Source organism: Aethalodelphis obliquidens, unplaced genomic scaffold (genome assembly GCF_003676395.1).
Source record: "Aethalodelphis obliquidens isolate GAN/ISIS:26980383/991018 unplaced genomic scaffold, ASM367639v1 scaffold1, whole genome shotgun sequence".
NCBI classification, from domain to species: Eukaryota; Metazoa; Chordata; class Mammalia; order Artiodactyla; family Delphinidae; genus Aethalodelphis; species Aethalodelphis obliquidens.
Window position 1 is genome coordinate 7,891,998 of NW_020837945.1, and position 12,536 is coordinate 7,904,533.

At 35.4% G+C, this 12,536-nt stretch overlaps 1 protein-coding gene across 13 annotated transcripts in view; it reads right to left on the bottom strand.

The window, feature by feature from the left end:
- Positions 1-12,536, bottom strand: part of DYRK1A (dual specificity tyrosine phosphorylation regulated kinase 1A) — a 145,153-nt gene that overhangs the window by 80,805 nt on the left and 51,812 nt on the right. The window contains exons 2-3 of one of the 13 annotated variants that reach the window (XM_027097264.1): positions 11,164-11,256; positions 10,339-10,464 (exon numbers count right to left, since the gene is read on the bottom strand). The exons of 10 other annotated variants lie outside the window; for them this stretch is intronic. The gene's annotated coding sequence lies outside the window, so the exon portion shown is untranslated. The remainder of the gene's footprint in view (positions 1-10,338; positions 10,465-11,163; positions 11,257-12,536) is intronic. 2 more of the 13 variants (XM_027096879.1, XM_027097359.1) reach the window with 2 other exon arrangements.

Here is a 12,536-nt window from a genome sequence, read left to right on the forward strand (position 1 = left end):
CTTGAAAAATCCTTGAAGACTACCAGCAAGAGAAGGAACCGACGCCACACCCAGAAGCTCAGTTTCCTAAATTGAGGGTGGAAGGTGCTTTTAAAAAGAAAATCTACAGCACTAGATAGACTAATAAGCATACCGGTTCATATGCTCCATGATATCCACCAACACAGCAGTCAAGAGTCACAAAAATAAAATCAATTCATTGAAGCATGGGATGGAGAAATACCAGTGAGCCAAAGGTTCTGACAGACTTCTTCAAGATAAAAGGCCAACAGGATCATACCAATATCCAAAGAGTATCAGAAAGACCCAGAGCTGAAAGCTGACACCAAGAACCACAGCAAAAGTGGCAGGTGCCCTTCTGAGTGGAAAAGGAAAACTGGAGGAGAAGGATGGGCAGAAGTGGGCTTGATTACCAGACAACTACCTGCTGCGTGGTCAGCCTGTCCCAACAGCTCCAAGAAGTGTCTACCACACAGTCAACACACTGAGACTCAGACACTCAAACACAGATGAACAGTCACCCCCAGGCTGAGGCCAAAGAAATGCCCCAGAAGACACTAAGCCACCTGCCTAGGAAGGGCTAGACAGGAGCAGCACAACTCCGTACTGCTCACTGTGGTCCCCCACCCTGGAAATGAAAGTATGAGAAACCTCTTGCCAGGACCCCAATTCACAGCCACTGAACTGAGGTCATCCGTCCAGTGTCTCACCACAAACGCCAAATCTGCACTCGTCCTGCCACTTGGGAGAAAAGATAATGGCAGAGGGAGTTCAGGTTCTTGAGTTGGGCAATAGGGGTTACAAATATTTTTTATTAAAATAAAAATTACAATTACTCTGCATCTGAGATTTTTTAAAATTTTTTTCCTAGTGAAAACTGAATGCACATCATACAATTAAATCATTTTTAAAAATCATCATGACATTGCACTACACCTCCAATCTTTGTTAACATTTCTTCTGTGAGTGGAAGGAGCTCAGTGACATCGTATTACATCTCCCTCTCTATAGGTTCTAATACACTATGTGGTTTTTCCAGTATAGCTTTTTGTGTTTTTAATTTTCAACAGAATCTCAAGACAAAATCATGGAACTCAATTGCAGTTAAAGAAAGATATCTAAGTGTATATTCTTATATACAATGTAAAAGTCATTGTCTGTGAGGTAAAAAGAAAGGGTACTAAAGCCCTCATTTTATATCTTGGGAAAACAAGAGAAACTGTCTAAAACTGACAGGTCAAGAAAGAGAGGTTTAAATCAATTTTATAAAATTTTACTAATAACAGAAAAACTTTAAAATAGTAATAGAAATTGGCAGAAAGAAAGGTAGCATAGAGAGCTATTTGATTTCCTCTTTCTGGGACGACAGCCATTAGTTTCTTAAATAATAAAATAGGTCTATTACTCTATTTAAAGTGATGTAAGTAACCAAAGGAAGAATTTAAAAACTGAAGATTAAAAGGCATTTTACCACTAAGGAGTGAGAATGAGGAAAAGGAAAACTGATATTTCATTTTTTACTTCCAGAATTGATTAAGGTTTATTAACATAAGCCCATAAATTTAGTAATTAATGAGTAATTAATGCTTAATATAGAAGAAAAGTACAAATATGATTTTAACATGTCAGTTAAGCATGGGCTAAAAGATACTACTACTAGTAGGGGAAAAAAAGGTTGGTTGTAACCAGGAGGTTATAGAAAAGGCAAGCATTCAACAAATTTTATTTAGCTTTTATAACTTTATACAAAGCAGACCTAGGTTTCTATTAACAAGATAAATATTTACATTTTCAAGTGTCTGCTTTTTGAGTACTTGATCCCATGTATATTTTGTGGACAGTGTGTAAAAATGGAAGTAAACTTATATGTGCATCTCTCTAATCTCTAACATAGATCCATTTAATAATATGGACCTCTACACTTTTTAATAAGACTAGTGTTTAAAGGACACCCCAGGCCTCAACCAAACTAAGGAGGGACCAGTAAATAGTAGCCTGATGTCAAACGAAAAGGGAGAAAAAGCACTTAGAAGTGCAATCTTAAATTATACCTTTGGAGTAGCTGATCTACATTGTCAAAACCTTTAGCATTAACTTTTTACATCAGCGTTTTTACTTTGGGTTTTCCTTTTAAAGGATTTTACTGCTCAAAATAAACCAAAATTTATTCAAAAAGCCTTTTAAATAATGGCCAAGTCTATCCATTTTCTAAAACTACAAAAACCAAACTCCATCAAATTATTCCTACACTCAAAACAAATATTTCATTTCACTTGAATCTACAATTCAAATCCCTGTCAATAACATACATTCTTCACCCCTCATATTTGCTTGTGTAAGAACACATGTTCCTTTTTAAAGCAGTAATTACTTCCACAGACTTTCCAGAAAAGCTAATACAGATAAGCTTATTGTATCTTATCAAAACCAAAGAGTAAATTATTTATGAAGCCCTTGGGAATCCCTGTAAAAGAGGATATACAATACACAAAATAAAAGGTCACCACCACCAACAGATTGTTAATGGGTTTATTCTCATTTGTTCAACAAATATTTGAGAATCGATTATGTTCCAGGCATTGACACTAATAAATAAGACCTAGTCCCTCCATACAAAAACTTAGAGCTACTGGATAAAATAATACTATGAATTAAATTAAAACACAAATATGAACTGCAAAATTATGAGAAGTAAGTAACAAAGCAGAAATATACTGATTAAGAGTTGGGAGTCAAGCTCCTGGGTTTGCATCCAAGCTCCATCCCTGACTAGCTGTGTGACCTGGGGCAGGCTACCTAACTTCTGGCTGGGTTAATCATCATACCTATCTGAGAGTAATCATCAAGAAAAAAATGAGTTAATAAATGTAAATCATTTAGAATGGTTCCTGGCATATATATCATCAGAGTCAGTGAGGAGCTCTTAGAAAATGAAATTTAAAAAAAAAATACTCAAGAGAAATATCAGCAAAAAATATTAAAAGGAAATTCACAGAACATATAAAAACATATTCAATCTCACTATATTCAAATAAATGCAAATTAAAATATTAAGTTATGTTTTGTCTATTAAATTGGAATATTTTTAAATACTCAGAATTCTAGAATGTGGTAAAATTCTGCTGTGTAGCTGGGGAAAGCATAAACTGTCCCTTAAAAGGACATTTGAAAATATGTATCTTAAAAATGAACATATCCTTGGGGCTTCCCCGGTGGCGCAGTGGTTAAGAATCTGACTGCCAATGCAGGGGACACGGGTTTGAGCCCTGGTCTGGGATGATCCCACATGCCGCGGAGCAACTAAGCCCTTGTGCCACTACTGAGCCTGCGCTCTAGAGCCGGCGAGCCACAACTACTGAGCCCGCGTGCTGCAACTACTGAAGCCCGCACGCCTAGAGCCCATGCTCCACAAGAGAAGTCACCGCAATGAGAAGCCCACGCACCACAATGAAGAGTAGCCCCTGCTCACCGCAACTAGAGATAGCTGGCGCACAGCAATGAACACCCAACACAGCCAAAAATAAACAAAAATTTTTTTTAAAAGTACATATCCTTTAACTCAATAAATGCAAGTTCTAGGAACTGGACCTAAGGCAATAAATCAAACATGAACACAAGGACTACCACAGTAACATTCACTTAAACATGAACTAATCAGCAACAATGGGGAATAGTTATCTGATTTGTAAAATACTAATTACTCATTAAAAATGATGCTATAAAAGAATATTGATGGAGAAATGTTTAAATTTTAAAAGAAGACTAAAAAAAGTAAGTAAAATGTGACCCCATTTTGTTTCTTCAATACTGTTTGAAGGAGCCACATGTACATAAGGTATAACAGGCAAAAATATATCAACTAAAAAAATACAGTGATATTCTGATTATTTGGATTACTGCTGATTTTTATTTTCTTCTTTACAGAAGTTCTATTTGAACTTGAATTATTTTTAATTAAAAATATACAAACTTGGGCTTCCCTGGTAGCTCAGTAGTTAAGAATCCGCCTGCCAATGCAGGGGACACAGGTTCGAGCCCCGGTCCGGGAAGGTCCCACGTGCCACAGAGCAACTAAGCCCGCGTGCCACAACTACTGAAGCCGGCGTGCCTAGAGCCCATACTCCGCAACAAGAGAAGCCACTGCAATGAGAAGCCCATGCACCAAAACAAAGAGTAGCCCCTGCTTGCCGCAACCAGAGAAAAGCCCGCACGCAGCAACAAAGACCCAATGCAGCCAAAAATAAAAAAATTAATTAATGAATTATATATATATACACACACACACACAAACTGGACTGTGGTGGTAATAGCTGCACAACTGTATAAATTCACTCAAAACTCAAACTTACTCCTAAGATGAATTTTATGATATGTAATTTGTGTCAGAGAATATTTACACACACAAATACACACATACTTTACTTCTATAAAAGGTGAGGGATAGGAAAAAAGTCCTTGCCCTCAAAGAGAGAAAAAAACTACATTTTGTGTTTTACTGAATGGGGAAGAGGGAAAACTAAAGTATTTCAGATCTCTTTCGACAATAAATTTTCGTTATAACAAAATCTTTTTCTACTAGATTCATGTAAAAATGGATGTTAGATAATCATGTCAAGTATATCACTATGAAAAAACAAAATGTTATTAGCTTTTCAGGTAACTTGGTTCCCAGAAAAAACCCTTTGCCCCTATTACATTTTTTCCCTATCTACCCTGCTCCTGCAAATAAATCCTTTCTGAATAATTCCAATAAGTAGGAAAAAAATCAGCATTAATTCCAATGCCTAATAAAACAGTCCTTCAACACAAATTTTAAATTATGTAAATGAGATGAATTTGAATTAACTGTAAGTCTGATAAAATTTGAGGCATTAAACATGTAATTTGAGAAGACAGGCCAAATTCTCAAATAAGGGGGAAATTTAAGAAAATGCAAAACCTAAATACTCATAAATAGTATGGTAATAACAACTGAGAGGAGAGAGAATAATAATAATTAAAATAGAGCACATCTATCAGGCATGTGCTCGGACTACATTGTGAGGTTTTATTACCATTATTATGCCTCCTATTCCCCATATGAAGAAAGTGAGATTTGGAACTTTGTATTTTGTTCTCATGGTTACCCAAATCCCTTCTATTTTCCTTTCTTTTCACTATGTGTCTAGGGGTGAAAGAGTATGACCTACTGATTCCCCTACTTAGAATACCACTGAAACATTTAATTAGTAACTTTTCCCCCCTCCCCTCCCTCTTCTCCAACTTGAAGTAATATTCTTTTATTTCCCATTAGTAACAATGAAGCAATCAGAAACCTTATTCTACCTTTTTTTGTTGTTGTTTGTACTGTATCTTCATTGCAGAGAATCTAGCCATTACATATTACACTCACTCATAAGCATCCTTTAAGTTCCACAAGTACCTATTTAAAGCTCCCCTTATATCAACGTCCCTGCAATCTCTCTGGGTGCCAAAGTTTAGTCTCTGGTAGATTCCTTAAGAAGTGCTCAAAGAAAGAACAGCCTCCAAATTCATACTCACGTTCATAATATTTTCTCTGCTGTCTTTATACTTCAGTCAATTTAGCTAGGTATAAAACTCGTGGCTCTTATCTCCTTTCCTTGTGAATATGAGATGCTACTCCATTGCTTCCAGAATAAAGCAATGCTATCAAAATCAGATGATCTAATATTCTTCCTTTAAAGAACTGGGTCTTTACCTAGATACCCCGAAGAATTTTCAATAATGTTTAAAGAATATGTCTACATGTTGGTTGTTTCTGTATCGATTTATCCAAGTATACAACATACCCTTTCCAAATGTAGTGGCAACACTTTTTTTTAATTTCAGGAAATTTACTTGAGTTATTATTATTAAAACTTATTAAGTTTCATTGCTTTGGTTCCTCTTCAGAGACTCTTATTATTTGTATGTTGAAACTTCTTGCCTCTCTTTAGTAAATGTCACTTTCTCCAGAATGATTCTTTATTTTTCTTTAATTCTTTTTTATCAGAAATTTTTTTCTTCTATTTATCTTCTGTTTCTCCGAAGAAATTTTCTACTATTTTTTCACTCTTGTGTCCTTCTAGTTTAGACTTCAATTTTTAAATGATTTTTTCTTTTATTTCTCTTTCCTTAGCTATCACCACATTTCTAACATTTCCTTATTCAGATTTATGTTGCTCTTCCATATTTGTACCATTTCCTAAATTTCTCTGAGTTCATTTAGAAACATTAGATTATATTTTTCATTTGTTTCATTAACATTTCTTTCTAGTAATATGTTTTCACTGTCTGCAGCAATATTATTCTCTCCTTATTCCTTTCTTCTTACAAAAGCTCTGTGGGGAATTTGACTGTGATCCTAGTCAGTTGCTCTATTTCATGTAAAATAAAAAACTTTTAGGAAACTGGAATAGCTTTTCCGGTTTCAATAAGAGTCCTTTTCTGTTTTCATGAAGAAGAAATGAAGGACACTGAAATATAGTTTCATGAATGAGGTCTCCTGTACTTTCACCTTCCCCCAACTTTATATGTCCTTTTTTCCCTTTTCCCCACTGTCTTCATCCTCCTTAATTTGGATTCTATTACCAGCAGCGTCTCCTTAGTGCAGGACTTTGACCAGCAAGGGAACTTCAACTGGTAAGTTTTGAAAATTCATAGGGACCAGATGGATCTAACCCACAGAATTCACTGTGGGCCCCTGGTATCCTGAGAACTCAAAAACATCTCTTAATTTTAGCTTCTGTTCTCCAACTTGCCTGCCACACTTTCCAGGGACTTTTTGTTAGCTAGCCTGGGCTTCGCCTGTTCTCAGGTCCATCAGATTCCTGCTGCTCCCTTCTGCATCTTTCTGTACAAATGCTGACACCATGCAGGTCTTGTAGTTATTGGAGATTTGTCCCCACCTACTTCCATTAGGGTTTGTAGTGATACTGTTCACCTAGTCTTATAGAAAGTGTCCATGAATTTTTGGTTTTGCTGTGCTGGTTACTCTGTTTTTAGGGAAAACTACGAAGATTCAAAAAACTATGCCCTGCTGTCATCTTCCCAGAACTCAAACGTTCTTTTGGAGGTACATTTAGTAAGTCCCTAAAATCTAAAATAATGAATATGAATCTATTTGCTTTCGCCTAGGCCTTGAATAAAGGCACTAGGGTCTAAGAAATTCAACTTTACAACATGGCTAACCTCAGGTTTCCCATCATCTTCTCTATAAATATCGTATGTTTTCTTATGAGATATATATATGATATGATCATTATTAATTGCTTTCACTTGGAAATCAGAAACTTAATAAAATATGAAACATAAAAGGATAAGGAAATGGAAAATAATGCAGAACTCTTAAAACTGTTTGAAGAAATTTATTAAAGCAGACATTCAGAGTAAAATATTTTTAGGCATTAGTAGAATGACAAAAAGTGGTTTTTTTCTAAGTGTTCGTTGAGCACTTTCTATGTCACAGGAACCCTGCGAGACACACACAGCAAAGACAAACAGGATAAGCCATGGTCCTCTGACTTTGAGAATCAGACTAGCTGGGACCAAAAAAACTGGTAAGCAAACATGTGCAAATGCCATAAAAGCATTAAATACAACCATTTGCTAGAAAGAATCCTGGGAGGAGAATATTTACTGAACTATATTAGTTTTGTCACTTTATACATTTCTGAAGCAACTGAACTTTTTCCTCCATTGAGTACACACTATCACTTTTATATTTTCTAAAACAGAAGATTCTTCTTTTTGCCAGCTGAATTAGAAACTTGTTTTTAATTATAATACTCAATGCTCACAAATGTATATTAAAAGACCAACATTCATCTAATGCTAGTGAGTATAAACTGGTACATATTACCAAACACCATTCTAAAAGTCTGTATGAAGGGCCTTAAAATTTTCCAAGCCCTATGACCTAATACTTACGCTCATAGGAATAAATTACAAGGAAATAATTTAACATACAACCCAACACTCATGCACAGATGTCAGTACTTTAAAAAAAAGTGAAAAGGAAAAATTAAAAAAAAAATGTCTAATAAGAGAGAAACCTAACTTAACTAGGAAATGAGCATACAAAGAAATGGTTTCAACTCAGCATACTTTAAAATAAATTTCTAAAATAATTCACCTGCAAAAAGTTATAGTTCTGAATGCTCTGAATTTGCTCCAAGTTCAAAGGAACAGCAGATCACTATAGTTAGTAAGTTTCTGATGACACAGGGAAATGTTCACAATATAATGCTAGGCAATAAAAGAGAAAATATGAACAACATAAAAATAGATTCTACCCAAGCACACAAACCTGAACAGATATTCAGATGATATTAATTAATCAAAAATGGCATTGCAAACAAAACACTAGAAGGGGAAGTGCCATAGTGCGATGGGCAGTAGAACTCTGGGTATGTTTCCTTCCACTTACCTATATTCTCATAAATTTCCAAATTTTTTCACTGACGCTGTATTACTTGGTAAATACAAGTATTTATCAATTTTTTCTTGGGAGAAAAAATTAAAATCTGAGAGCAAAAATAAATCCACCAGATTTACCATTCACCAAAACCCATCAATTCATTGAATTATTAAGCACAAAATCAGACCGCTCGGGGTTAAGAAATGAATGACAGCTAAAGGAGGGAAAACACTTACAGAAAAAGACCAGATACGCAGGACCACATGAAGAACAAGTCCAAAAGGAAGAAAATGGGCAATACACTCCCAAATATCAAAATGTACATATCCTTTTATTTCCCCCAGTGCACCCTGTACATGAATGGAATTACAGAAGTTGGTTTTATTTAAATATACAGATCTGATTTCTAATTGTTCTGCAATAGTATGCCATACTCTTGTGACCACTGAAGTATATAAACTTTGCCCTACAAAACCCACATTTTAATCTAGAATTAAAACTCTGCCATATCAAATGGTTTTAAGCACTTAAATTCATAGAAATATGGCAGACAATATGAACAAATGAGCGGAATTTAAAATAAATTTCCGGGACTTCCCTGGTGGCGCAGTTGTTAAGAATCCACCTGCCAATGCAGGACACATGGGTTCGAGCCCTGGTCCGGGAAGATCCCACATGCTATGGAGCAACTAAGCCCACAACTACTGAGACTGCATTCTACAGCCCACCAGCCAAAACTACTGAGCCCACGTGCCACAACTGCTGAAGCCCACGCACCTAGAGCCCATGCTCTGCAACAAGAGAAGCCACCGCAATGAGAAGCCCACACGCCGCAACAAAGAGTAGCCCCCGCTCGCCGCAACTAGAGAAACCCCACACGCAGCAACAAAAACCCAACGCAGCCAAAAATAAATAAATAAATTTATATAAAAAAAGAATTGATTTTCAAAATAAATAAACAAATTTCCAATGTTATTCATCCTCAAAGAGTTTCAGTTCTGTATGTTCTAGAACTATTTCAAGTTTTAAAACAACTAGCCTATCACTATTGTTAAAAAACAATTTCAGTTGTTAAAGAAGCCCAACAAATAAAGAACAGTATCAACTGCTGTATCCAACAGCTTGTCCCACTAGTGTTCCCTTGGATGTTAACAGGTATAAATAAGAAATAAAAGGAAGGTGAGGTCCTTTTATCAAATAAACTGGAAAAATGCAAACGCCTTTATGTTAATGTCCACAGTGATCTCTGAGGCAGTGCATTTTCCAAATTTAATCTCCTAAGTGATTTCTACATTCTAAATAAACTGAATTTGGTTATCACTTAATTCAAAGCGGTAAAAAGTAGCTCCTAGGTTCCCAAGATGACAGTGTGCTTGGGTAGAACGGTGTCACTCATCGCTAACAGGGATAAATAGGAGAGGAGGGAGTGTGTGCAGGAGAGACATGTAGGAGGCAGTTACATGAGTCTGGAGCTCAGAAGAGAAGAGTGGGACACAAAGGTAGATTTTGACAACATCGGCATGAAGGTATCAGCTGAAGCCATTACTGCAAATGCTATTAACCAGAGAGTGCTTTCTGTTTTTACTCTAGATGGCTTGAATTCAACAGACAAGTGTTTAAGATTTATCATAAACATCCACTGCAAAATTTGTTATATATCTGCCCCCTCTTCCAATTGAAATGTGCTCCTATGTGCTCCTTGATTCTAAGTACAGAGATCCTTACGAGCAGAACACTATTACAGTACCTGGTACAAAGCAAATGTTAGCCAAATAAAATGTTTGGTCATAAATGATTTTTTTTCCCAAAAATCAAAAAATAATCTAATTTTACCTAATTTACATTCTAACTATATTTTAAAATATGCAAAAATTCCCTCAAATTAAGTTAAGTACAGGAACACCTATATACACACGTACCAGAGATATATTGAAGTTTAACTTTGGTTTGCTGTTCAGTAAAAATCGATTATTAAGCTGTGGCTTTTGAAAGACAGTCAGTCAAAGCACACTTCAATGTCCTTTCTAGCATCCCTGAACCTGCACCTAAAATGAAATGGTATGAGAGAGTAAGGTATCATCACAGCTAACCAACATAAAGTCAGGACCATGAATGCCTGGGGAAACAGTATTCACTTTCAAGTAGGCAAAAGCATTCTAGAAATAACTTTCAATGAAAAAACTCCTTACGAGCTTTTATGTGTTAAAATTCTATCCGTTGAAGAATAAATGTGTGCACAGTAAAACAAGAGCAAACTTCATTAATTAATGATGATTGTGAAAGCTGTTAATTTTACATTCAAAAACAATTATTAATTTTCAAACTGTTGAAAGGGAAATACTCCAACAGCTAATATGTATATTAGAGAGAGTCAGATCTTTCTTCTTGAGTTTTTTCCTTTATGAGCCAGTAAATGTTGGTAATTTTTAAAGACTATGAGGCTGAGTAAGAGACTAGATTATATCATACATCTAGTATTTGTAATTTTTTTGTGTGTTCTAGCATTCATAAAATTAACTAGATAACCTTTAAAAACTGGATTTACTCTTTAGATATTTCATTTCATCCATAAGCCTTTCAAGAAAAAGAGTTATTTAGAAACTCTTCATATCTTATGAAGGTAAACTAGAAATAAAATAGCAACTTTGCCACCTCAAAATTTCTTAAGGGAAAATCTCCAAAATCATTAATATTCATGGATAAATCTATGAGATACCCCCAAAATACTTTGTTCCTCTACTGACCTCAGGCGAAAGTGAGCATCTACTTGGTATAGCCAATGTGCAGTATAGTGCCCAAGGAGCAATCCGGGAGCTGACAGTGCTGAGCAACTGTTCCTGCACCAAAAGGTCAAACGTATAAAATCTGACAACAAAATTTTCATAAAATTCTATAATTTTTTCTGTAAATATTCCTATTTATTCCTCTATGACACTGACATTCAGCCTCAGCATCATGTTGCTTTTGTCAGCCACTCAGCCAGCATGTGTACATGGTGTACCTCTAATACGTACAGGCAAATATACATGTGTACCCGAGAGACAGATTACAGAGATAATTACTCAAACACCTTTTACTCAAAAAAGAATTATCATCAGATTCTTTGAGTCCCTCATGAATGTAAAGTATGATTTGATCTATAATTAAATTTAATATATATTCAAGCACATTTCTTCATACAAAATGGCACACCTGAGACATTGTTTTTTAAAATCCCGAGCTGAAGTCAAAAAATGGTAATTTTTTTTCTTTTTAGAAAACAAATATCACCCAAATAAAAAGCAATCACAAAATCCTTAACACCTTCACCAATAACGTAATTAAGCATCTATCCAAGATTTCTGTGGTTACTTCTTTTCCAGTTAAAGGTCACTCTTTTAAACAGTTTATAAATCAAATAAGACTATCTCCGAGCAGGCCTGCAAATACAAGCCACTTGGTCCAACAAAAGGCCTCCTAATCGGCCTGAGTTAAGAACATTCAAGTTTAAAAGTTAGTTAACACTTCATCCATTAGCTACACTACATTTTCAAGAGCCCAAACACAGCCACAGATGGAACAAGCCTCCGTTTTTCCATGTATAAGATCACCTCAAATAATTATAAAGCAATCAAAAATATTCTTTCAAAAATGCCTTCTATACTGCTTCTCTTGTATAAATACAAATGACAAAAGGATAAACGGGAAGGAGAAAAGGAAGAAAGAAAGGAGAAAGAGAGGAATGAAGGAAGGGATGGAGAGGCAGGAAAGAAAAAAAAAAATCCCAGACCATATTTTTTAAGGAATCATACATATGGGTATAATATCCTTAACTGAATTACCAGAGACTTAAGACACACTACTAACATCTACTCCCTATGCCTTTAAAAAATCTGCTCTCTTCTAACAGGGATCTGGGGGAACATGCATTCAACCATAAAGGTGAATATTTTATTTATTTTTAACAGAAATACTTCAATTCTCGCCAAAGTATTAGCCAACACCCCTTTTGAAAAGGTCAAGTACTAGCAATCACTATGCTGTATTTGTATTAATAACACTATCTGTCACTGATTATCAAACTGATTCCCAAAGTCAAGTTTAATAAATATCCCAACTATCTTTGCATTTATTGATC